This window comes from Vanacampus margaritifer, chromosome 9, assembly GCF_051991255.1.
Source record: "Vanacampus margaritifer isolate UIUO_Vmar chromosome 9, RoL_Vmar_1.0, whole genome shotgun sequence".
Lineage (NCBI taxonomy): Eukaryota > Metazoa > Chordata > Actinopteri > Syngnathiformes > Syngnathidae > Vanacampus > Vanacampus margaritifer.
The window spans coordinates 23921746-23949232 of record NC_135440.1 but is presented as its reverse complement, the minus strand read 5'-3'; the positions used below and the strand labels follow the sequence as shown (position 1 = coordinate 23949232).

The following is a 27487-nucleotide window of genomic DNA, read 5'->3' as shown; positions in this document are numbered from 1 at the left end:
AGGTTGGACTAGCGTCCCGTTACGTCGTGCGAGCTGGTGTGCTGTTTTTGCGCGTGACGTCGTTGTTTTGTGTCGGCAAACAGTGGAGGTCAGAAAACCATGCAAAAATTATCATAAAAAAAAAATAAAAATAAAATGAGAATGTGAGAACTTGGAATGGTTTGAATCGGTCAAATATCAAAAGGGGGGGGGGTGTAAATATGTCATTTCTTAACTCATTCACTCCCAGACAATTTGACTGAAGCAACCCCCTTCGCTCACGGCTGTTTTACTGGATTTTGACTGATTTTACAAGGCCCACAGAATATTGTGTTCTATTGCTATGAAAAACATGGAACCTACCAAAAGATTAGAGTCTCTTCTTTCATCAGGAAAAAAAGTTGTACCTGTTTTAGTTTTGCAGCAATTAGCAATGGAATATAGCTAAGTTTCTTAATTATTCACAAATCTATTTAGAACTGTGAGTAAATGAGCTTTTTTGCAACGTGGCCCTGGTTGATCTCTTATACTCTGCTGCCACCTGCTGGCCGTTTTTGTAATAACTACTATTGCTTTAAGTGACCTCTTCAGGTCAGAGGCGGCGTCAAAGCCTTATGTATGCTCTAGAATAAAAAAAACATATAAATATGTTTTTGGAACCATGGCACAAAAAAAAAATTATACGTTTTTGGGAGCTAATGAATTTGGGGGTTTTGTTGTAAAATTACAATTCGATTCTTGTAAAATTTGAAGTTTTTTTCTCTTAAAATACAACTTTCTTACTCCCAAAAATTATTTAATTCTTCTAAAATGACTTAACTATTTTCTGTTAAAAATGTCAATTTTGATAAAAATTAATTACTATTATCTTTTTTGTAATTTGTTTGACTTTTGCCTTCATAAAATGATTTTCCTATTAGCAACTTTTTGCAACTATATTTTGGGAAAAATCTAATTAATTTGCCTAAAATTCATTCGCCTAAAATTATATCTTGTAATTTTGCAACCTTGTTCATTTTACTTTGTTATACAAGTACTATCTTGAAAATATGTGATTTATTTATTTTAAGTACATTAGTCTCTTAAAATTACAAATTCATCCTCATGAAACTACCTCATTCTTGTAATTTTTTTTTTTTTTTTCCCTTTAAAAATTAGACTTTTCACTTTTTTTTAAAAACTTAATTCTCATTAAAATTGAACTTATTTCTTGTAAAATTCCGAATTTTTCGTCAAGAAACTTAAGGTATAAAGTAGGGATAGACGAGTACCAATACCAGATATCGGGTCGATACCGGGTCGATACCGGGTCGATACCGGCCTTATTTCAAGGTATTAGGTACTTGTGAAGAAGGCTGATACCAACCACTGATACTTAAATAAAAAAAAAAAATCTGACATTGAATACATTTTCCTTGCTTATTTGGCATTGCGGTGAATCATTGTGCGGCAAAAAGATTTGGACTTGTCATTGTGTTTTTGTGTCAAAATGTATGTATCATAAACACTAGTGGTATCGGTCTGGCAAAAAAAGTGGCATTGAACATCCCTACCAAAAATAATGACTTAACGATTGCGACCAATCCTTTTTCACCCTTGTTAAACAGCATTTGTGCCACTGTGAAATCTCTGTGGGGAAATGCCAACACAAAGACAGCTGCTTGCGTGCAGTCGCATTGAACTTGTGTAACACGCAGCTACTTTTGAAAGGCGTGTGTGCGTGAATTTGCGTGTGTGTGTGTGTGTGTGTGTGGGCGTTGTGCTTTTAGTCAAGTGCAAACATTTTAGCCTTAAGAGGAAGAACTGCCAGAGTCCGCCGCCATCCACGCCCACGCCATCTCGAGTGGCAGCCTCAACAGCAAACAAGCTCGTGTTTTTCTCTGCGCGTGTGTGTGCGTGCGCGCGCGCGCCCGATGCGCACCAATCATACGCGCAGTCGGTCCGAATTGCTACACGTGTTTGACGACACGGTCGCTCGCAGGCTTCTTGAAGCCGGTCCAAGCTGCGATTCTGACGGCGGGCAAGGCTCGTGTTGCTCAATAGCAGATGTTGATGGTGCGTTCAAAAACACTAAAGCCGTCATCGTGTTGCGTTTAGTGGCAGTGTCGGAGCCGAAAGCTCAGATTGTCAGATGTTTTTCATATTTGCATTTGTAAACTGAATATGGACAAGTGTGAATTTGGAAGGGGGTAGCTTCGCAAGGGTGGAAGCAGAGAGGGAAAATGACTAACTAAAGTTTCACTTGGGGGTTTACTCACTTTTGTTGCCTGGGCTTTATCTATGAACTCATTCTCTCCCAGCTATTTTCACTGAAGCAACCTAATTCGTTTATTGGATTTTGACAGATTTTGCAAAATCCACAAAATATTGTGTTCTATTGCTATAAAAACATGGAACCTACCAAAAGAAAATTTTGAGTCTCTTCTTTAATAGAAAAAAGAAGAAGGTATATTTGTATCTGTTTCCGTTTTGCAGCAATTAGCATTAGAATTAGGGCTGTCTAAGTTAAGGAGTTACCTAATTAATTAATCGCAAAAAAATTACCACATTAATCACGTATTAAGACCGCAAATGATCCTTCAGCTGACAGTGGATAGTTACGTTAAATGTACCACAGGTTGTGTTTGAGCAATAAACATAATTACATGCATTAAAGTAAAGCATTTAAAAAATGTTTGCGTATGCCATTCAGTATATTTTTTTTATGTCAAACTATTGGGGTTATTTTTTTTTCCATTTTCAATCATGCAAATTATATAACGTTAAATGTCGAAAATATTGACACACAACAGGTGCTCTTTAAATTTGGCGGGCAGAAAATGTTGATTAAAATAGCCTTTTTTAATTAAACGATTAATCGTGATTAATCAAAGTTTTAAGATGTGATTAATCTGATTAAGAAATCTAATCGTTTGAAAACAGCTACGTTTTGTCAATATTCACAAGAGCTTGTTGCAGATCTGATCTCTGGCTGATTTCTTATACTCTGCTGCCACCCACTGGCTGTTTTTTTTAAATAACTACCATTGCGTCAAGCCTCCTCTTCATTTCAGAAGCTGCATCAAAGCTTTCTGTTTGCTCTTGCATAATAAAAACATAAAATAAAATAAAACGTATAAACACGTTTTTGGGAGGGAAGGACAAAGTATTTAAAAACGTTTTTACATGTTTTTGGGTTTCAATTAGTTAATGACTATTGAGTTATTTTTATTTTATCATGAAACAGCAAAAATGTGACATGCTGTACATGTGAGAAAGTGACCAATCATAAATGATTGTTTGTGACCGGTCTAGGGTGTTCAGTGCCCCTCACGCAAAGTCATCCATGTTGAAATGACGCTAAATGACTTCCTCGCTGGCATTCTAATAATATTAGCGGGAGCGGCATGTAATACAGAACTACTCTAAGTAGTAATAACATGCCACTAGCGAGCCATATGGTGCTCAAGAAGTCATTTCATGGAGATTTATTACATCCGGGCCGCCCAGGGTCAAGTGTTGCCAACTTGATCTTTTCAAAAAAGAAGCACATGAACATTCACTTCCATGTAATTGAGGCGTAAACATGCTGCCGGTCTGCGGAGGGGGCGCGCTTAAAAAGAAATAAACAAATAAATAATAGCAAAAAGCTGTCAGGGTGAGCGACAGGCAGCGAGCGGCGGGGGCCGAGGGGCGGGGGCCGAGGGGCGGGAGCCGAGCGGCGGGGACCGAGCGGCGGGGACCGAGCGGCGGGGCCGAGCGGCGGGGGCCGAGGGGCGGGGGCCGAGCGGCGGGGGCCGAGCGGCGGGGACCGAGCGGCGGGGGCCGAGCGGCGGGGCCGAGCGGCGGGGGCCGAGCGGCGGGGACCGAGCGGCGGGGCCGAGCGGCGGGGCCGAGCGGCGGGGCCGAGCGGCGCTCCAGCGTGCGTTGGCCGTCGGTCCAATGGAAAGCAGAGACTTCTGGTTGGTGGCCTGGTGGGTGGTGTCTGGTCAGTGCTGGATTTCACTTTCCTTTCTTTGGTCCTTCCTCGGGTCTCCTGACGGCCTCACGACTCTGGCTGGAAGTGTTCGGTTTAGGTGAACGGTATGGGATTTTTTAAATAGGTTTGAATACACACACACTCACACACACATACTCACCCACATACAAAATTAAAAAAAATAATAATAATAAAAAAAATGAAAGCAATGATGATATGTCAAATCGGTAAAATTACCGAATGAACAATACTGAGCTCCCCCCCCAAAAAAAAAATAAAATAAATAAAATAAAATAAAATAAAGGAAAGCAGAGACTCCTCCTGACAGCGCTTCTTAGACTCGTCACGCTGCGAAACTCCCGAGAAAGAACGGTTTAAAGGACGACAACAAAAGGCCGCGGACGCAAATAGACGCGCTTGAAAGAGGGCCCGCAGTCGCGCCGGCGAAGGGGGGCGGCAAAGTGATGTTAATGACGCGGGACGTTGATGGAACAACTGAAGCACACACACGCAAGTGTACGTATAAAGATACAATACACACACCTCGGGCAAGCGAGGGGGAGCGGTGACAGCTCGGTCCCTGGCGACGCCCACCAGTCCACATTAAAGTCACTGATCTGTGACCTCGCCGCCACGCCAGGAAGACATGCACGTTCTTTCGAATGAGCATTATCATCAACCAGTGGCAAGCAAGCTAGTTTAACTCATTCACTGCCATTGACGGTTATAAACTAAAAAAAAAATCATTTTGGACTATTTCTATTAGTTTGACATTTTTTCTACTTTTGTTAACAAGAGTATGAAAACCTAGAAAAAAAATATATTGTACATTTAGAACAGATATAAAATTTGTGATTAATTGTAAGTTAACTAGTGAAGTCATAAAAAAATTTCATCGCCCGACGCCCCTAATTTTTAATAATCATCTCGCCAGGCGATTCCATTTTTTAATTGTAATTAATCACATGACTTAAATAGTTAACTCATGATTAATCACAAATTTTATATCTGTTTCTAAATGTACGATATTTTTTTTTCTAGGTTTTCATACTCTTGTTAACAAAAGTGGGAAAAAATGTTAAACTAATAGAAATAATTTAAATGATTTTTTTACGTTTATAGCCGTCAATGGCATTTTTTTGTAGAATACGTTTATGGGGTTTAAAAAAATAATACATTTTTAATAAATGTAATAAAATTATTTAAAAAAAAATTTTTTTTTATAATCACCCAAATCCCATCCAGCAAAAAAAGAAAAAAAAATTAACAAAATAACAAAAAATCAATTCAAAAAATTCAAATCTGGTCACCCTGAAAACCGCAACAAAATAACTCAATTTTGGTTCAAAATTGGACCGACTTGCTACTTGGGCTAATTTAACCCAACTCTGCATTATTTTGTATCAAAGCAATAAAAAGTTGGGACAAATTGACCCAATATTGGGTTGGTCCAATTTTTGCCCCAAATTGTGTTCATTTTGATCCATCAATTTTAAGAGTGCAGGATAATCCTCTTACTTTTGAGGCTTATTTGGGCACATTTTCCAATGCAAATGTTCTCAAAATGGCCGCTTCAAAACAAAATGGCCAACATCCTGTTAAGACTATTTCATGGGCTCTTGAGACGCTTTGGTGCATCCTGTTTGTTGTGTCAGACTCGCCCAGCCAATTTCTTGTGGCGTGAAACCGTCCCGAAGGGCAAATTTATTCCAACTTTCTTTATGAATGCGTTTGAACATTTCCTGAAATCATTGAACGCGCCCCCTCACTCTTGCAAAGCCTTCTGACAGAGCTGTCAAAGTTGTTTTGCAAAGTGCAAAGTCTTGTTCATATCTCCACATAAACCTCCGCCCTCGCATGCATTCATCTGAAGCCTCGACACGACTTTCCATCGGCATAAATGCATCGCTAAGAGGCTGCTTACTGGTCATTTCAGCTCCCCGTAAGGTCGGCGTGCTTTTAAAGGCTTCGTTCGGCCGACGCGTCCTGGAAGCTCTTCAATGACGAGGAGCGAATCAAGCGGCTGCCGTAATGATCAATATCCCGCTGGCGTGCGCGCGCTGAAATGGATTCCCCCCCCCTGTCAAGATTTACATCCGAGCTCATGCGATGCTATACGGCGCGGGAAAAACATAAATCCCAATCGGCCGTAAATGTGCTTACGAGAACAACGCTAGATTGCAAACTCGGTTACAGCGAGTCTATTCATTTCGCAATAACGGGCGCTTATTTGAGTGGCGGCATTTTTTATTTGCCTCGTATGACATTTGGGAATTGAATATTTTACTCCCTGCTTGGATTTCCTTGACAAGCATGAGCATCGTTTAGCAAACTACCGAGTGTTAATTTTGTCAAAGAAAGTTACACAAAAATAATTTCGTCAACACATTTTTCACTGGACTAAAACTAGACTAAAACCCTTATTAACTCATTCACTGCCATTGACGGCTATAGACGTCAAAAATTCATTTTAACTTTTTGTATTAGTTTCACATTTTTCCCCACTTTTGTCAACAAGAGTATGAAAACCTAGAAACATTTTTTTATTGTACATTTAGAACAGATGTGAAGTCATGCGATTAATTATGATTAAAAAAAGTAATTGCCTGACGCCCCTAATTTTTTAGTATTTTTTTCTTAAAAAAAAAGAAAACATTATTAAAAAATAAAAATAAAATAATTCAAATTACCTAAAATAATAATAATAATAATAATAATAGATTATTAAAAATTAGGGGCGTCAGGCGATTAATTTTTTTTGTAATTAATCGCATGACTTCAACAGTTAACTCACGATTAATCATAAATTTTACATCTGTTGTAAATGTAATTTTTTTTCTTCTAGGTTTTCATACTCAACAACAACAAAAACTTAACAAAAGTGGAAAAAATGTAAACTAATAGAAATAGTTCAAATAAATTTTTTGTTGACTAAAACTAGACACATAAAAAAATGTTTTCTTGGACTAAAATAAAGACTAAAATGCTAGATTTAGAGTAAACTAAAAATGGATTGAATAAAAATGGGATAATTGAAACTGGACAAAAACTGAGACTAATTTTTAAAATGGCGGCTAAAATTAACACTAGTACTACTTTGAATCATCAAAAATGATGCAGAGGTTAAAATCAAGTTGTTGTTTTTTTTTACCAATTGTCAGCAAACCTAACTTGAGAGAAGCAAACAAACCGCAGCATCATGTACGTGGTTTAAAAAGTTTCCGCTTTGACTACTTTCTATGTGCTGACAGTAAAGCTTTCATGCTGATCCTAAAACAATTAACGGCAAACCTCTGCCAAGGCAGCCTATTTCCCTATTTTTTTTTTTTATTTTTTAACGCTTTAATTGCTTGGCGCTAAAGTGTAACGGCCTCATTCTTGGCCCGTGTTGCACACCGCTGCTGAGTTTCAGCCGACCTCGCTCGTTTGTTGTGCAAACACACGCGCACACACACACACACACACACACACACACACAGTGGGAACATTAGCTCCACAGCGCTGCTAAGAAGTCATTGAAGTCTATATGTTGATACTGCAGCAATGGATTCTTTTGAAGACGACTGCACAGGAGCATATTTTGCGCGCAGCACCTGGCATCAAAGTGTCGCCCCCGCGTCGGCCCGAGCGGTGCCAGAAACTCATTAGGACATCCCGCAATGCACACATGAGCGACTTTGAATCGGTGGATTCGTTCGCAAGAGAAAAACGAAGGTTGGGGTAGATGACGAGTGTGGAGCGTCAATGGAGGATGGTCTGCATTTAGCCCGTTACAATACTGAGGATTTCTTTTGTCCCGTTTATAACCGTAATGCACAGTTAAAAATTACACTACCGTATTGTTACAGAGGAGAAAAAAAATGACCGTACTACTACAAATCCCCCAAAAGTTGTGCAGGTTCAAACAGGACGACAAATTCCTTTCAAAAAGGCTTCTGTGAATCCCCCAAAAGTTGCTTGCCATACAATAATAAAAAAAAAAAATCCTGATGAAAGAGGAGACTCTAACTCATAATTTCCCATGATTAATATGTTTTGTTTAGTTTTTTTAACCCCAAAAATATATATTTAAAAAAATTGGCTCAGTTTTCAGAAGGCATACTTAACTCATTCAAATCCAAAAACATATTTATACGTTTTATGTTTTCGTTTTTATCCTTACAGAAGGCTTTGATGCAGCTCATTACAAAAAAACGGCCAGTAGATGGCAGCAGAGTATAAGAGATCAGCCAGGGCCATGTTGCAACAAGCTCTTTTTGTCAGTATTTTCAACAGGTTTGTGAATAATGATGAAACTTAGCAATATTCTAATGCTAATTGCTGTAAAACGGAAACAGATATCATTTTTTTTCTTTTGATTCCTGGTGAAAGAAGAGACTCTAATCTTTCTTTTGGTAGGTTCCATGTTTTTATAGCAAGGGAACACAATATTCTGTGGGCCTTGCAAAATCTGTCAAAATCCAGTAAAGCAGCCGGGAGCGAAGGGGGTTGCTTCAGTGAAAATGGCTGCGAGTAAATGAGATATACAATAATTGGTTGGTTGGCTTGGAAATGCACTTAAGTGCAAAATAAAACTGTATCCAATTAATCGACGTAATAATCGATTTTTAAGGACATATTCCCTGAAGTCTGACGTCTATCTACCGTAAATTTCCCAAAACGTTTTGCAGGATTTACGAATATATCGCACGAAATCCCCTGAAAATTCCGGAGAGTAAACATCAGCTTTCGCATTACACCAAAGTGATTGTCTTCACTAAAATCCAAGCGAAGGCAAAATTGTTTACTCGAGTTGTGGGAAGAAAACAGACTTGTGGGAGTTGTTGCGAATCTGTTCATCCGCGCTAATGTCAAACGTTCGTCGCTCCGTGTTGCGGCGGCGGCTTCAACAGCTGAAGGTACTTAATGGTGTGGCAAATGAGCGGTAAAAGTGTGCGAAAGAGTGCAAAACGGAGGGAACCTTGGGACCCGCGCTGGCTCGGCGCCAGCGTGCGTGTACTTCATGGCTCGTAAATCGTCTTTCAGAGCCTCTCCGGGAAGAGCCTATTGATCGCCAAAAGACAAACGGGGCCTCCTCAGGTCTTGAGGAGACTTAATAACGTCACTCACGCTTTCGCAACGATCTGTTATCGGGGAGGGTGACAAGACGGCTCGATTGTCCTTCCTCCTTGTGGCCCGGCTCATATTTTCTTCTTGAGATCCAGCAAAAAAAAAAAAAAAAAAAAGTTAAAATATGACTGTAAATCCCTCAAAAACTGCACAGTTAAAAGTAAGAATACCATAAATCCCGCAAAAGTTTCGCAGGTGGGATTAAGACAAGCATGAAACGCCTCAAAAGTTGTTAAATTCAGAATAAAAAAGTTGGAAATGACGCAAAAGTTCACCATTAATCTTGAAGAAGTTAAAATAAGACGACCATGAATCCTCCTTCAGTTGGACATGTAATAAGATGAACATGAATATATCAACTGTTGCTACATTAAAAATAGAAATTACATAAATCCACATTTTTTTTGTGACCGCCATAAATCCCAAATCTTGGGTACCTTAACTCATTTGCTCCCAAATACGTATAAATACATTTTATATTAAATGTTTTAAGTGTCCCAAAGACGTATTTTACTTTTTTTTTTTTAATGGTATTTTATGCTAAAACATACATAAGGCTTTGATGCAGCCTCTGACCTGAAGAGGTCACTTAAAGCAATGGTAGTTATTACAAAAACGGCCAGCAGGGAGCAGCACGGTATAAGAGATCAACCAGGGCCATGTAAAAAAAAAAACTAATTTACCCACAGTTCTATACAGATTTGTGAATAATGATGAAACTTAGCTATATTCTAATGCTAAGTGCTGCAAAACGGAAACTGATATAATTTTTTTTCCCTGATGAAAAAAGAGACTCTAATCTTTCTTTTGGTAGGTTCCATGTTTGTATAGCAACAGAACAGAATATTCTTTTTTTTAAAAAAAAAGAAAAAAAGAACAGAATATTCTGTGGCAAAATCAGTCAACATCCAGTAAAACAGCCTGGAGTGAAGGGGGTTGCGTCAGTAAAAATGGCTGCGAGTGAATGAGTTAAAATTTCCCAAAAGTTGTGCCAGATAAAATAAAATGAACACAAATCCCCCAAAGGTTGCATTGGTTCAAACAAGCACCAGAATCCCCTAAAAGTTGCGCGGGAAAAAAAAAGACGACTGTGAATCCCCAAATCTTGACACAAACACAAACACTCTTAAGTTGCTGGTTGTGACAAGACTGCCATAAATCCCTCAAACGTCAATAAATCCAAAATAAGGCTACCATACATTTCCAGAAGGTTGCACAACTAAAGACAACCATGAATCCCCCAAAAGTTGAAAAAAAAGACTAAAGTCAAAGTTGCAGTTTAGAAGATTTTTATAAAAAAAAAAAAATCCCCAAAAGTTGCACAGTGTAAAAATTTGCCTGATAAAAACCCAACACCCTGTAAAAAAAAAAAAAAAAAAAAAAAAAGAGAGAAGGGTCGGAGAGTGTGCCTTGTAACTGAGCACACCTCTGTCCGTTTCTCCTCACGAGTAAAATCATCTAAATCAGTTGTCTGCCTTCCTTGTCTGTTGTTTATTAAATGTTCTATGTTGTCTGAACCTGCTAAAAAATAATAAGAAATAATAAGAAATGGGTCTACTATAAATCTCCCCAAAATTACAGAGAATAAAATAAAATGACCACAATGAATCTAAAAAAGTAAAAAAATTTGAATTAAACACTTCTAAATAGCCCCAAAGTTACTGTTAAACCCCAACATTTTTGCAGGATAAAACAAGTCTGCCTTAAACCCTCAAAGTTGCATAGATAAAAACGGGAGCACAAAAAACGAAAACAAAAAAAACAACAACGCATGGTTGCACAACTAAAATAAGTCCCATAAATCCCCATAAAGTTGCAATAAATTCTGTATATGGTTTGTACACTATTGGCCTGATTCCCCATGCGGCACATATTTACATGGCGGCGCCGTCACGAGCTCATAAATCTCCTTTCAGGGCCTATCGATCGCCCAAAATACAAACGGGCTACCTCTGGTATCGAGGAGACTTCATAACGTCACTCACGCTTGCGAACGCATCCTTCATCCCGGAGGGAGGGCAAGCTGGCCTCTCGGAAGGCACGGGGCGAGTGGCGAGCGGCCTCCTGGGTCCTAAAGAGACTCTGGCTAATCCGCAACGTCAGCCTCGCGTCTGTCAGGCAGCCGGCGGGAATCAGGGAACGTGTCATGCGGGTTAAATGCGAGACAGTGCAGCGTGTAAAATATCTCCCGCATCAGACAGACACTCATACAGATTAAAGCAGCCATGCTCTCTTTATCCCGACAAAAAAAAAAAAAAAAAAACCTGGGGCGGCTTGGTGAATCTGAGGGCTACTTGAAGTTGCCGTCGTCGTGATTTCCGAGAGGCCGGCTCGACTGTTCTTCTTCCAAGCACATATTTACATCAAGGAGCTGTGAAAATAAAACCCCCCAGAAATTGCACAGATTGAAATAACGTTGCCGCAAATCTCCCGCGCTATTAATCGGAAACACGATGGCCGTAAAATCCTCCAAATGTTACGCCAGATAAAATAAGACTTTATAAAATCCATCAAAAGTTGTGCGGGGTTAAATCACTTTTCAACAAAATAAGAATAAGGCGAGAATTGCAATTAACAAGAAGACTAACATTAATCCCTAAAAAAATTGCACTGTGTAAAAATAAGTCTGCTGAAAATCCCTCAAAATTCACATAGTGTAAAAAAATAAGTCTGTTGTTAATCCTTGAAATTTTTCTGAATTAAAAACAAAAATAAAGTAAATCTCCCAAAAGATAAAATAAGATGACCATGATGCCCTAAAAAAATGCAGAGGTTAAAATAAGACTAAAGTCAATCCCCAAAAGTTGCTTAGTGTGCTGAAAATCCTTCAAAAATGACGCAGCATTCCAACAAAACAAAACAAAATTTACTGAATATATTTTTTTTTAAAGAGTAGTGTAAATTCTTCAAAAGCTCTGCAGCTCGATAATAAAAAGTTACACAAATTGAAATAAGACAAATCTGACATTTCCCAAAAGTCAAAAATGTCCAGACACGGACACAGATTAAAGATGACATACTTTCCTCATCCCTGTGTGTGTGTGTGTGTGTGTGTGGGGGGGGGGGGGGGTGTAGACCCAAACACCTCTGGCTCCATTGTGAATTTGAGGGCTGCTGAATGTCGCCGGACTTGTGATTTCCCAAGAGGGAGTAAATCCAGCATGCAAGTTGGGTTTGATTATCTTTTCTTCCGGTTGCTCGACTCATCAGGAGCTGCCAGAAAGTAGCACAGGATAAACTAGTCTATTGGGGTTGCCCCCAAATTTGTGCAGGTTAAAATAAGACTAACACAAATCCCTTAAAAATTGCCATAAAAATAAATAAAAAAGAATAAATGAAAAGAAAAAAACGTACATTTCGAAGAAGATGTGCAGGTTAAAAATTAAATATGACTGACACGAATCCCTCCAAATTTGCGATTGTTGAAATAAGACTAAACAAACAAAACTAAACTAAAAACTAACTATTATTAAAAAAATAAAATAAAATCCAAAACTACTACAACCATGATGCAGAACAAAAAAAGCTACCATAAATCCTCCAAAAGTAGCACAGACAGAAACAGGACAAGCATAAAAATCCCCAAATGGCCACACAGCTAAAATAAGTCTCCCTTAATTCCCCATAAAGTTGCAGTAAATCCCGCAGCTGGTTTGTGCTCGATTGTCCTTCCTGCTGTTTCCCATGCGGCGCGTATTTACATGACAGAGTCCTCGGCTTTTCTTGGAAAGGTTATCCAATGGCGGGAAAAGCAAGTATTTTCATATGCTGGGCCCCTGCAACTTCCCGCCATTCCATCTTCCATCTTGGCGCTAAATTGATCCTCCGGCGCCAGGACGTGATTGCCGCGCTCATCTTCACGTCGCACCAGAGAAGGTCAGCCAGCGGCAGGTGGCTCGCGAGCTTATAATGATCCCAAACAACCGCTCATTTGGCCCACGTGTCTTATTGAGTAGTTCTCAAAGCGGGAAGATGCGCCGTAATGAGGGAACGTCGGCATAACGTTTACCTCGCCGGTGCCACAAACCGGCGAGACCCGATTAAATCGGCACATTCTTGCCGCCGGCTCCCTTTGGACGCGGCAGAAGCATTCTTCTCTCGCTTCCCTCTGAGGAGATGATAAGTGCTTGTGAAATGAATACAAGAAAAAGGCCAAGGAATTGTCTTGCTATCGGGCTGCGAGCAAAAGCCCGAGGGAAGACACGGATGCGACCGCACGCCGCAGACAACGGCAGTCGACGCTCGACGGAGGCTGTCGTTAACTAGCGGAGGCGAGAGGTCACCGTGTCGGACGGGGGCGGGTGGCAATGATTAACGGCGTACGTTAATTAGCCCGCTCGCGCATGCTAGCACTTATTACAAATGCACCTCACGACATGATCGGAGTGATAAGACAAGTGTCGCCTCTAATACCCAATGATGTTTCTCAACTACAATTTTCGACAAAAAATATGTTACAGAAAATTACCCAAAAGTTGCAAAGGTAAAAAATATGACTACCGTAAATCCCCCAAAACTTGCATGAGTAAAAATCGGACTATAATAGCAACCAAACTCTTACACAGTTGATACTCAATCTACAGGTTATAATTAATCTACAGAAAATCTCCCAAAAGTTGCAAAGGTAAAAAAATAAGACTACCGTAAATCTCCAAAAAGTTGCACAGTTAAAAATAGTACTACCATAAAAAACTAAATTTGGTTCAGGTTAAAATAGATCTAAAGAAAATCTCCCAAAAGTCGCAAAGACAAAAATAAGACTACAATAAATACAAATATCTTGCACAGGTTCTAATAAATATACAAAAAATCCCCCAAAAGTTACAATGGTAAAAAAAATAAGAGTACCGTAAATCTCCAAAAAGTTGCACAGTTAAAAATAGTACTAAAATAAATACCAAAATTTTAGGTTAAAATAGATCTACAGAAAATCACCCAAAAGTTACAAAGGTAAAAAAATATATATTTTTTAACTACCATAAACCCCCAAAACTTGCACAGTTAGGAGTACAATAGAGACCAAACTCTTACACAGGTAATCTACAGAAAATCTCCCAAAAGTTGCAAAGGTAAAAAAATAAGACTACCGTAAATCTCCAAAAAGTTGCACCGTTAAAAATAGTACTACCATAAATACCAAAATTTGTTTCAGGTTAAAATAGATCTACAGAAAATCTCACAAAAGTCGCAAAGACAAAAATAAGACTACAATAAATACAAATATCTTGCACAGGTTCTAATAAATATACAAAAAATCCCCCAAAAGTTACAATGGTAAAAAAATAAGAGTACCGTAAATCTCCAAAAAGTTGCACAGTTAATAATAGTACTAAAATAAATACCAAAATTTTAGGTTAAAATAGATCTACAGAAAATCACCCAAAAGTTACAAAGGTAAAAAAATATATATTTTCTAACTACCGTAAGCCCCCAAAACTTGCACAGTTAGGAGTACAATAGAGACCAAACTCTTACACAGGTAATCTACAGAAAATCTCCCAAAAGTTGCAAAGACAAAAATAAGACTACAATAAATACAAATATCTTGCACAGGTTCTAATAAATCTACAAAAAAAAAAAAGTTACAAAGGTAAAAAAATAAGACTACCGTAAATCTCCCGAAAGTTGCAGTTAAAAATAGTACTAAAATAAACACCAAAACTTGGTTCAGGATAAAATAGATCTACAGAAAATCACCCAAAAGTTACAAAGGTAAAAAAAAAAAAGAAGACTAAAATAATAATAATAATAATACAGGAAGTCCCGCATAAATTACAAAGATAAACACTAACGTAAATCTCCTAAAGGTTGTTCAGCTCAATATTACAGCTACCGTAAATCTCCCAAATCTTGTGCAAGTTTAAATAATTTTACCAAAAAGCCTCAGAAAGTTGCAAAAGTAAAATAACAATAAAAAATAATAAATAAAACAAAACTAATAATAACTGTGGTAAAACATTTCAAATTTGCTCAGGTCAAAATATTACAATGAATCCCCTAAATCTATGCTGCTGAAAATAAGACAAACGTGAATCCCCAAAAGTTGCATATGATAAAATAAGACCACCCTCAAAGCTCTGCACTTTTCACCTGGTCACAATTTGCATTCAAATTTAAAAACCGTAAATTTTTTTTAAAAAAAAGCCTTCTAGATGAAATCAAGTCATTGTACGATTGTTTTTTAATTTTTTATTCTGAAGAACATTTTTGAGAATCAGCCGCAAAGAGTCGCTACGCATTGGCCACGGGTGCTGATGCTGCAGATTCTCTGCGCATCCCGTTGTCAGGCGTTGCGATTTCACGCTGCCAATTAGGCCTCTAATGCCCTCTGACGGCCTTTTAAATACCTCATTTGATTTTCATCCTGGGCTACAAGCTCCCCACTTCACCTGCCAGTCCCCCCGCTTCGTGTCGATGATCCCCGCTTTCGCTCTCTATTTCTTTCCGAGCTTGCTCTTCCCCGTGCCAGCTGTGTGATGAGCTGGCGGGGGGGGGGAGGAGATAAGCGGTGGTCAGCTGCTCTCCAGATGGCAGCCCCCTGAGCGGCGGCAGCTGCCTGGCGAGGGAGTGCGAGCGGGCGAGCGAGGGTGGCGAGTGTGCCGGTGGAGTGCTGGGATGATTGCGGTGGTGTTGCATCTCCAGGTTCGACGTGGTGTGTGTGGTGATGGGGGCCTTGTAAGTGGGATGTGTGACATCACTTGCCACCCGGGGGGGGAAAGAAGCTCAGCGGGGGGGTCGCCCCCACATTCATGAGTATTTCTTTAGTTCATGCAACAACGCACTCCAACACTCCCACTGTTGAGGACATGCTTTTCCCATGATGTGAATGTGATTGCTTCCATATGCAAAACTGAATATAAAAAGGAGCGTCCTTTTGTTTTCCCTTCAGTCACGGTCTTGGCTGCTGTCTGTGGGAAGGGGGACTTGGCGGTCTTTCGCAACACTTTCAGCCAAGTTAAAAAGACGAGTCCTCGGCTCTTTCGGTCTCATGTCGAGGGGATTGATTCAATGTGGAGTTGTAGAATTTCAAAGAAAAAAAAAAAAAATATATATATATATATATATATGTATATATTAGGGGTGTCAGGCGATTACATTTTTTTAAACGTAATTTTTTTCTTTTTTTTTCTTCTTTTTTTTCAAACAATTAATCGCATGACATCAATACAATTAATAGAAAATCTGTTCAAATGTACAATAAAAAGTTTTCATACCCTTGTTAACATAAAAGTGGGAAAAAATGTTAAACTAATAGAAATATGGCTGCATCTTTTAGTCATTGAAACAGTAATCTCATAATAATTCATAAAATTGAGTTAAAATTAAAAAGATGCACTATTCTGTAAAAAAAAAAAGTGTGATATTGATTTGTATTGAGGTCATTTTTCTGCCACTAGATGGCATAATTGCATTTGTAAGACTTTGGTGACAGCTTAGAGCATTTTTCTTATCTTTTAACGTGAAGTAACTTGTGAAATTCTGCACCTTTTTAAAATTGTAAAATATAACTTGATCCCAGTCTCCACAAATATATGCATTATTATGATATTTATTACTGCTGAATTTTGACGTGGACGTGTCTGCTGCGTTGCGACTGGAATTCCCCTAGTACAGGCTTTCCAAGTAAGGGGCAGTCATTAATCGTGCGTTAAAAAAAAAACCTCAAAAGTAACACACAAATTTTGACACCCCTAATATATATATATATATATATATATATATATATATATATATATATATATAGTTGTAAAAAGCAGGATTATAGAGGATGAATTCTTCAACGAGAGCTACGCCGTGCTGAAATACTTCCTGTTTCATTCTTCTTCTTTCAAATTCACATGGTCTGAAATTAGATTAGTGTGCTGCCATCTTGTGGTCAAGAGTGGAATTACACTTGATTTAAATGCGAGTTAGGTCAAAATAGTTATTAATGCCCCCCAAATAATTGCAAATTAGCAGGAACGTGAACCTGGAACCTACAACGGTGATACCATAATGTTTACCATAATCAAGGTATTCCTGGGTTCAAGTTCTTCTCAACCGTACATCAAATAACTTTATTTAAATATGTACGCTACACCTGCTTTGTTAAACTCCCCACCAGGATCCTCCACTTCAATTCTCCGAGTTTTAGTGGGAATCGTGAGCAGCTCCAAAGATTCTCCCAGGGATACCGAGATCAGAAAGGGGGGGGTTGTAGGGGAAGAGTGAGGCGTGGACAACCCGCGGCGCATGATAATTAGGAGACCATTCAATTAGCGCAGCTGAACGGGGCCCGATGTTGATTACCTCAGACAGGCCGGCGAGTCCCATCTTTTTCCCACTGATTAAAAGTAAGATGAGGGATGAGCGCGGGACGCCGGGCATGGGTGGCTTTTCTAATTCCAAAGGACGAGCAAGGTCGACGCCCAGCATGCACCGGCTGATAATTGGATGTAAATGTAAGCATAAGATGGGGAAAGTTGCCGTGCGACCACGTGTTTCCTCATGAATGACATCGCCTTCAGTTGAAGTTTAATGTAAGATCAACAAATCCGTGTAGCTAAATGCTAACACACAAAGCAGAACATATATGGGCTAACGATTAGCATAGGTATTTCAGTATAACCCTTTAATAAACAGATATTTGAACACGAATGGCAGAGCAAGCTTGTATGCATAAAATGTGCTGATTAAAGTTTGTGTCTACTTTTTGTGAAGTTTCTTTTTGGAGGTGTGTTATAAGGTTTTTTTTTTCTAATGTCATGAATGAATAAAACGTAAGCCTTGGCTCTGTAAAGGTTGGGAAATACCTCTAACATTTATTGAACCAAAGTACGTATTTCATAATAGAAAATCGCACAACAAAAATGTCATTAAAAATATACATCCTTCACTATATTATGGTTCAACTACTGTGACCTGCACTCCATTGTGGATATTATTATTATTTTTTTTTAAACACACATCGCTGTTAATAAGCGTTGAAATCTGTTATGCCCTCTTATGTAGGAATTGAATTAAACACGACCCACCAGTTGAATCACTGGCTTAAAGGTCCATTATGTGTTAGCGTTAGCATTAAGCTAATGGACTAAAGGCTAGGTAGATGTCAGAGGTGGCAAATCCAGGTCCAGAAAGTAAAAACCCTGCCACAGTTTGGCTTTAGCCCCTAGTGCTAGCTAGCTAGCTAGCAGGTAAACGAGCACCATGGGAGATAGCTAGGGAACTAGCTAACTAGCACCTGAGGCTAAAGCCAAACTGTGGCAGGGTTTTTACTTTCTGGTCTGGATTTGGCATAATCTTGTTTTGTTGTTAGCTGTAGTTTGTTGTCAATAAATATTTGGGACAATTAACTGGCACCTGGTGATTTCTGAGTAGTTGGGCATCGCATGTTGTGACAGGGATGATCATGCAGTGATGATTGGGCGCGCTTTGAAATCCCAGCAAGGTGTTTGTCACTCGGGCGGAGTAACGGGATAATCGCTGCCATTGTGTCGCCGTCGAAAGGCACATTGGTGTCGAGCGATGCGGAGGAGGAGGAGGAGGAACTGCGACGAAGACGCGTCTCGTTGCTGTTGTTGTCGTCCTTGTGTGCTCGCTTAAATGGAGATGACACATCCTGTTGTCTGGCGTCAAGCTAAAAAAATAAATAAAAACGTTTTCTAAATGTTTTCAAATGCGTTCATGGCAAAATGAAATAATCCCCATAGAAGGTCATGGAAGCAGAAATAGTATTGAAAGTTGGCAGGGTTGGGGTTTTCAAATTGGGGTTTCAAGCCTGGGTTAGGGTTTCAAGACGGGTTCAGGGTTTCAAAAGGTCAACATTTTAAGAAAGGCTTGGGGTTTCAAATACGTTTTCAAGACTGGGTTAGGGTTTGAAACAAGATCTAGGCTTTTAATTTAGTGATAGGGATATGGTTTCTAACAGGTTTAGGGTTTCAAATGAGGCTTTGGGTTTTAATTTAAGATTTCAAGGTAATGTTTTAAACTAGGGGTAGTGTTTCAATGTAGGGTTTCCTATTTGGATTTGAACACTGTTCGGGTTTCAAGGAAAGATTGGGGTTCCATATTAGTCTTTCAAACGAGGAATATGGTTTCAAGCCAGGATTGGGGTTTCAAAGGATAGCGTCTGACCACCAGTTGCTTGATTTAGAAATCGGGCTTTGGCCCCAATGTAAGTAGACGGCGACGTTTGTTGATCTACTTTATGTTGATGCTTGGACTGTTTGTATTTTGTCAGACGGCGAGTGACAGGATGGTGGGCGGCGCCGGCTAACGGGTGCTGGCATCACAGCCTGGGAGAACGCTCGACGCCTCGCTAAATAAAACCGTGACGGACACTTTTGACATGTGAGCGGAGGCAGGAGGAACACAGAGCCCCCCCCCCCCCAAAAAAAAACTTCCTGTTTTGTTTTGGCTGACCCTCAAGAACAAAGCGAGGCAGCTGTAAATTGGATTAATTAAACACATTCCTTTCAACTTTGGGCTAAAGAAAGGGTTAGGGTGTGAAATTTGGGCTAACATTTGGAATTTTGGTTTTAAGCATGTGTTTGGGACGCAAGATTTCAAGATAGGTTTACTCTCCATTCCCAAAGTTGGATTTCAAGCCTGGGTTAGATTTTTCTATTTCGCAGTACGCCACTGCCAGTCGGGCAAAATAAGTGTTAGGGTTTCAAAATAGTCTCAAGGCAGGGTTGTGGTTCCAAACTAGATCTAAGGTTTCTAATTGAGGTTTCAAGTCTGTGTTGAGATTTCAAATTAAGGTTCCAAGCCAGGGTTAAAGTGTCAAATTTGGTCCAACATTTTGAATTGGGGGTTTTAAAGCATGTGTTTGGGTTTCAAATTAGGGTTTCAAGGTCAAACTAGCTTTCAGGGTTTCAAACAAGCGTTATGCTTCTAAAAGAGGTTTTAACACAAGCTTTCTTGCATGTGATTTTGAAATCGGGTTTCAAGCCAGGAAATGAGTCAACATGAATAGAAGATGAGGATTACACGGAGGAGGGAGGCCACTGGGAGCAGGAATCGGATGAGGTTTCCGAGGCCCTGAGGTGTCGACTTGATCCTGACCTCGGCTGTTGCTGAGCAAGCGACTGAGGCCAGTGTGTGTGCTTGTGTGTGTACCGTGTGGGTGTAGTGAAGAGCGGCTCGTGCGTGAACAAACGAGAGATGATAGCGAACACGGGCGCCATATAAAGAAAATGTATGCAATGTGGGTGGGAGTCTGCGTGTGTCTTTTTCCACCATGAACAGCCTCAGTGAGTGCCTGGTGGCCTTTCAGGTTCGCTAACCTTTTATATGAGGTCTCAGCGCATGTCCTTTTGTTGCTTGATTTACATCTTCCTCCCTACAGGAACAACAGCAACTTTGAATGGTTGCATTTTCGGAATTCATTTGATGATCACGCACACCCATATGAATGATGTCATAAGAGAAATTCTCATAATGGGCGAAGTGTAATAATCAACCTAGATTTAGATTCGACACGGAGGCAAAGCCGGCTTTGTTCCTTCGAATAATATTGCGCACACAGAAACGTTTCAAGGCATGAGTGTGTCCAAAAGAAGACGCTGAGGGACGTTTAACATGTGTAATGTATATGCCAAGTCTGGAGTGGGCGCTGTTGCGCAGCCACAGGGAGTTAGCGGAAAGCGTAGAAGAAGAATCAGCGAAGAAGACGAACCACTGATACGAATAGCTGATAGGCCAAGACTTTTGAAGCCACAAGGCCGCCATATTACTTCTCCCAAGAAACCTACGAGCTGTAAATGTCTAATCTGAAAGTATACGTATCGTTTATACAGTAGTCTGCTCGGGAGATGGGAGGAGTAAGATGGCCGCCCTGTCGCTTCAACGGCTTGCATGGGCGTGTATGGGCTATCGGCTGTCCAGTAGTATATACAGATCAGTGAAACGAACACAGGAGACGTGACAATGGCGGGTGATTCGAGTACAACAACATCACGCAAAAATATTTTGATGTGAAAGCCAAGGAGGTTGCGCAAAAACGACTACGACGCGGCTATCCGCCATTGTTGACAGACTAGCGGTACGCAAGCATGCGTCATCAAACTGGAGGAGTACGAAAACGGTTTCAAAATAGTCTCAAGGCAGGGTTGTGGTTCCAAACTAGATCTAAGGTTTCAAATTGAGGTTTCAAGTCTGTGTTAAGATTTCAAATTAAGGTTCCAGGCCAGGGTTAGGGTGTCAAATTTGGGCTAACATTTTGAATTGGGGGTTTTAAGCATGTGTTTGGGTTTCAAGGTCAAACTAGCTTTTAGGGCTTCAAACAAGCGTTATGCTTCTAAACGAGGTTTTCACACAAGCTTTCTTGCATGCGATTTTGAAATCGGGTTTCAAGCCAGGAAATGAGTCAACATGAATAGAAGATGAGGATTACACGGAGGGGGGAGGCCACTGGGAGCAGGAATCGGATGAGGTTTCCGAGGCCCTGAGGTGTCGACTTGATCCTGACCTCGGGGAACCTCGTGGGGAGCGTTTTGAAATATTTCCGCTCTGGAGCGCGGTTTCAAAAGTGATCGGTTTCAAGCTCTGAAACGGCGCCGCCGTGTGGAAGAGCTGCCCAAACGGTAAGGAACTTGTGCGGATACATTGAAACAGGCTTATGTGTGGACGGGGTCTTCGTCTGTCACGATTGTGAACAGCAATTCGTAAGCTATAAACTTGTGCAAGCATGAGCCTTGATGTCAAAGTTGGACTGAGACGGAATGGATAGTTATCCACCTCTGTATTAGAACATCAGATGAAGGTTACAAAATCTCATTGAAGCCCCGTCGCCGGCCTCCCGCCCTCCCTTTTTCCGTCCTCTATTGATCCCGCCGTCTCATCAGGCACGTTTCCTTGAAGATGCAATTTCCCCCACACATCAACACGGCAGGCCGGGGCACTTTGTTCTATGCGGCCGTGTCATTGATCGAGCCCGTCGTCCCGCCTTCCCCTTCGCTTTGCTCCACTCGGCCCCTCAATCCCCTTCGTTCTGCCCCGCCGCCATCGCCGCCCCTGCTGGGACCAGACGGTAGAGGCTCCCCACATCCACGCTCATCCCTCGTCAAATTGACCCGGAAATATTATTGCTGATTCGGCGACACGGAAATTTCAATTGACTTAAATTGCACTATAAATCCATCTGATTATTTTGTGACATCATTAAGGACCCTATAAAAGAAAATTGGGATATTACTTTCTAAATTCATGATACAGGTTTGAAGGAACTTACTAAATAAACAACATGCACAAAAACTGATAAACGAGAGTACTCGAGAGGCAACATGAAAATGGGGGCTTTACACTGGCATGGTTGCTTCAGAGTGTCTCATTGTCAGCCATGAGTATGCGCATGACCATGGGTATCTTTTACTTAATCCCTTCAGACCTGAATATGGATGGCTGCTTTAGAGCGCCTTGTTGTCAGCTGTGAGTGCATGTATATCATGGAGACAAGGCATAAGAGTGAGGTAACACCAAAACATTAAAGGTCGGTTGTGACAGCCAGCGTGTGGACCAGCTTTGAGCTGGTGTTGCCTCTTTAGAGTGCCTTGTTGTCTGCCATGAGTACACGCATATTATGGAGAGAAGGTGGATGAGCAGGGTAAAAAAACAAAAAGTAAGACAGATGCTTCAGAGTGTCTCATTGTCAGCCATGAGTATGCGCATGACCATGGGTATCTTTTACTTAATCCCTTCAGACCTGAATATGGATGGCTGCTTTAGAGCGCCTTGTTGTCAGCTGTGAGTGCACGTATATCATGGAGACAAGGCATAAGAGTGAGGTAACACCAAAACATTAAAGGTCGGTTGTGACAGCCAGCGTGTGGACCAGCTTTGAGCTGGTGTTGCCGCTTTAGAGTGCCTTGTTGTCTGCCATGAGTACACGCATATTATGGAGAGAAGGTGGATGAGCAGGGTAAAAAAACAAAAAGTAAGCCAGATGCTTCAGAGTGTCTCATTGTCAGCCATGAGTATGCGCATGACCATGGGTATCTTTTACTTAATCCCTTCAGACCTGAATATGGATGGCTGCTTTAGAGCGCCTTGTTGTCAGCTGTGAGTGCACGTATATCATGGAGACAAGGCATAAGAGTGAGGTAACACCAAAACATTAAAGGTCGGTTGTGACAGCCAGCGTGTGGACCAGCTTTGAGCTGGTGTTGCCGCTTTAGAGTGCCTTGTTGTCTGCCATGAGTACACGCATATTATGGAGAGAAGGTGGATGAGCAGGGTAAAAAAACAAAAAGTAAGCCAGATGCTTCAGAGTGTCTCATTGTCAGCCATGAGTATGCGCATGACCATGGGTATCTTTTACTTAATCCCTTCAGACCTGAATATGGATGGCTGCTTTAGAGCGCCTTGTTGTCAGCTGTGAGTGCACGTATATCATGGAGACAAGGCATAAGAGTGAGGTAACACCAAAACATTAAAGGTCGGTTGTGACAGCCAGCGTGTGGACCAGCTTTGAGCTGGTGTTGCCGCTTTAGAGTGCCTTGTTGTCTGCCATGAGTACACGCACTTTATAGAGAGAAGGTGGATGAGCAGGGTAAAAAAACAAAAAGTAAGCCAGATGTGACAGCCACCGTCTAGGCATGTTAAATGTCGACTGTGACAGCCAGCATGTGGACCAGCTTCGAGCTGGTGTGGCCGCTTTAGAGTGCCTCGTTGTTAGCCATTAGTGTGCTCACGTTATGGAGAGAAGGTGGAAGAGTGAGGTGAAAAAAAAAAAAAAGTAAGACAGATTTGACAGGCTTTACACTGGTATAACTGCTTTAGAGTGCCTCGTTGTTGCGGAAAACCGATCTAATAGGATATACAGTAGTTCAGCTATTTATATTTAACAAAATAGCATTTAACTTTATAAAAGGCACAAAAATGAAACCCATTGAAATTGAGGTCCACAAAATATTTGAATATCTTGTAAGAAGATCTTTAAAAAAAAAAAAAAAATTAATAAAATAGGTGACGGCGTTACGTTAAACGAGTCGTCCCGTGTAATATGTCACCTCAGTTTGTATAGTGTGCTAAGTGAAGGCCGTTCTATTGCTTTGGAATCGAGCCGCTTCCATTCCGCCGCAGTAATCCCGCCATTGGCTGGGGCGGGGAAGCGTTAAACAGGTTTTGGGCTTTGAAATGAGCCGGCCACGTATGAAGCCATATCACCAATCAAACATCCCGCCGGGCCCACGCCGCCGTACAATTGGATCAGTGTGGCGCATTCACATGCCAGGACTCTACTTTTAAATAATAAACACACGGCACCTCTCCTTCTGCTGCTTCATCCTCCTTTTGCGAGTGTGTGCGTCGCTCGCACATACACACGCATTCATTCATAAGGTCTCTATCAGAAGAAACACACTTCCACTCTCGCTCACACTTATCCAAGTCAAGCAATGCGGCAGTGATTTTTTTTCTTCCCAGCGCACCCCCCCCCCCCCTCACCGCCCCCACCATTGCTCTCTCTCAATCCCATCCTATACAAGGGTGTTTCCATGGCAACAAGCTCTATTTTCTGGCATTGACATTTGCAAAAAAAAAAGTTAGAGGAAGTATGCGAGGCCTCGAAGGGGGAGGATGAGGGGGGGGGGGGGGGGTGGCTTGAGTAGACGTCAAGATGGCAGATTGTGAGGATGCGGGCGGGGGTTGGATTCTCGCAAGCGCTCCAGTGACGCCACGCTGGCATGATGAAAGCGCCCGCTGCCAACGTCATGCAAATGGGGCCTTGATGGCGGTTCTTCTTTGTGGCCTGGCATGTTGGTCAAGGGTGCTCCAAGACAAGTGGCTCTTTTCTGCCGTTCCCTTAGAAATCGTCATGTTTACCGCCACCGCCTGTCCTAGCGTGTATTGCATTTCCATACCCAGTACCAGCCGTCTTGACAGCGGTGATCCGGGCTGTCCAAGTGCGTCCTTGGAGTCAGTCGGATCCTCAGCGATAAACCTGACGAGAGATGAAACCATATGGTAATTTCCAAGTGATCAAAATCAGTTATCATGTTTTTGAAGGAGAAAATATTTGTCCTCAAACAGACTTGCGCACATAAGACACTTCTTGCAAATTAGAAAATTAAACAGCAGCAGATAAAAAAAATAAATAAATAATACTTTTAAACATTTGCTTATTCTTAAATGAAATAAACCAAAAGCACTTATTTGCACATTAGAAATTCAACAAAAGCAACCCAAATAGATTTTCTTGTACGATTGTAAATTTACTTCGAATTGCTAAGAACATTTTGGGTGGTGATCGCAGTAATCTAAAAGAAATCAGAGACACGCCAAAAGCACTTCTTGCACATTAGAAATTAAACAACAACAAGTAAAATATATTTTTTAACTAAATTTTACTCAAATTACTGAGAAAATGTAGGGTGATAATTACAGCAATATTGATATATAGTATCAATATTATAGTGCAATATTCATGTGCCAAAAGCATTTTTTGCACATTAGAAATGAAACAGCAACCACCCAACACATGTCTTCACCCATGGAAACACGTCATAGAACCATCTCGCTAAAAGAAATCAGAATCACTTTTGTCACATTAAAAGTGAAAGAGCAACAGTTAAAATTTATTTCAGGCACACAAGTTTACTGTTAAAAATAAAGTCACATGACAGAAGCACAAAGTTTACTCAAAAGTACTTGGGATTTTTTTTTTATTAGAAATGAAGCAGAAACACATTGGAAATTGAACCGAAGAAACCTAGTAATTCTCACACAGACTAGGAAATTTCTTTCAAATTGTGTTGAAAAAAAAAATCACTAATGCATCAATTAAAAAGTCTTTTTTTGCACAATAGAAATAAACGGTAGCACATTAGAAACGAAATGGCAATGAAATGGTTAAGCTGGTTGGTTGGATACGGTTATCAATATTACGTTGTTCAATATTGCTAAAAGAAATCACAGACACTCACTGAAAGCACTTTTTGCGCATTAGAAATCGACATGGTAATAGCAAACGTGTGAAATTTCCAAGCCTTTTATCTGACTGTGGGTGCCCATTATGGTTGCGTGTGCTTCCCCTAAAGGGGACAGGCTCCGCTAGCTCAGCCGTAGCATCTGCGAACAAGCCCGAGGTCATTTTCGCACTTTCTCGCAACACTTCATTGCTACATTAACGCGGCTCCTCATTGGGATTCTCGCTTGTGGTTCTCTCTCGTCGCCTTCGCTCGCTATCCAGAGGAGAATGTTCCCGCGCCAAACATCTGAGCGCTTCTATGACTGACACATGACAAGCGGTGTCGCCTGGCATGGAGCTTTAGAGGGTGTTTTTTTTTCCCCCTACTCACTGTATGATCTCAGTGGATTTACACATTTGCAAACACATCTGCTAGGAAGTGTGAGAGCTGTGATGTTTGTGGAGGCTGAGCAGAAGCATGCATTATACAGACTATTGTGTAGTGGTGCACATTGACTTTTCATGGTATGGCATGTCTGTCCACATCTGCTGGCAAGTGTGAGCTGCGACGCTATGAATCACTGGTAGTGTAGTGGTTGACATAACTTATTTTTTTTACTGTAGTTCATTTTAATGCCAACCAGTCCGGTTGCAGAACCCCTGTGGCACTATGGGTCATTGGTAGTATAGTGGTTCACATAGATTACTTTTCTTTTCTTTTTTTAAATACACTATGCCTTACTGGTATTGTAGTGGTTCACATGGCTCACTTTTTGTTTGTTTGACTGCTAACCATGCCAGGGATGTCTCCACAATTTAGGTCAGTGGTAGTATAGTGGATCAGATAACTGACTATTATTATTCTCATTAGTAATGCAGTAGCTCACATAGCTCACTTTTGTTATTGACTGCTGGCCAGTCAAAGGGCATCTCTATATATTCTCTACGGCACTGTGGGTCATTGGTAGTACGTATAGTGGTTCACATAGCTGACTTACATACTGCATATAGTAGTTCACAATTTCAGTTCTATTGACTGCCAATCAGTCCTAGGATATCACTACATATCATCTGATGTATGATAATGGTCATTGATAGCGTAGTGAATCACATAGCTGACTGGATAATTGTTGTCTAGTTATTTACATAGCTTACATTTGTGTCTCACTCTACATAGCTGCCGTGACATCTTGGGTAGTATAGTAGTTTACATAGCTGACTAATATATACTGTATGCGCTTTTAATCCTTCATGATGTAGTGGTTCACTTTTTGTTCGATTGACTGGTGACCTGTCCAGAGATGTCTCTAAATATTTGGTATGACACTATGGGTCACTGATAGTATAGCGGTCCACCTAGCTGATTCCTGGTTCCATTACTGACCAGTGGCACTATGGGTTGTTAGTAGTGTAGTGGTTAACGTATCTAGCATATACAATATGGATCATTGGAAATGTTGTCGTTCATATACAATGTTTCTCTAGACGCTTTGAATCATAGTAATGTAGTTGTTCTCATCGCTCATTTTTAGTTGGATTGATTGTTGCAG

General features: G+C 40.7%; 1 protein-coding gene and 1 long non-coding RNA gene across 4 annotated transcripts in view; one reads left to right on the top strand and one right to left on the bottom strand.

Moving 5' to 3' along the window:
• The window catches only part of iglon5 (IgLON family member 5), a 141956-nt gene that overhangs the window by 55030 nt on the left and 59439 nt on the right, over positions 1 to 27487 (top strand). The window lies entirely within an intron of this gene.
• Positions 18204 to 27487, bottom strand: part of LOC144057854 (uncharacterized) — a 79071-nt gene continuing 69787 nt past the window's right edge. Inside the window, exons 5-6 of one of the 3 annotated variants that reach the window (XR_013295336.1) lie at positions 24892 to 24971; positions 18204 to 18665 (exon numbers count right to left, since the gene is read on the bottom strand). This is a non-coding gene — a long non-coding RNA (uncharacterized LOC144057854). Of the gene's footprint in view, positions 18666 to 19456; positions 20373 to 24891; positions 24972 to 27487 lie in introns of those variants that run through there. The other 2 variants (XR_013295335.1, XR_013295334.1) reach the window with 2 other exon arrangements.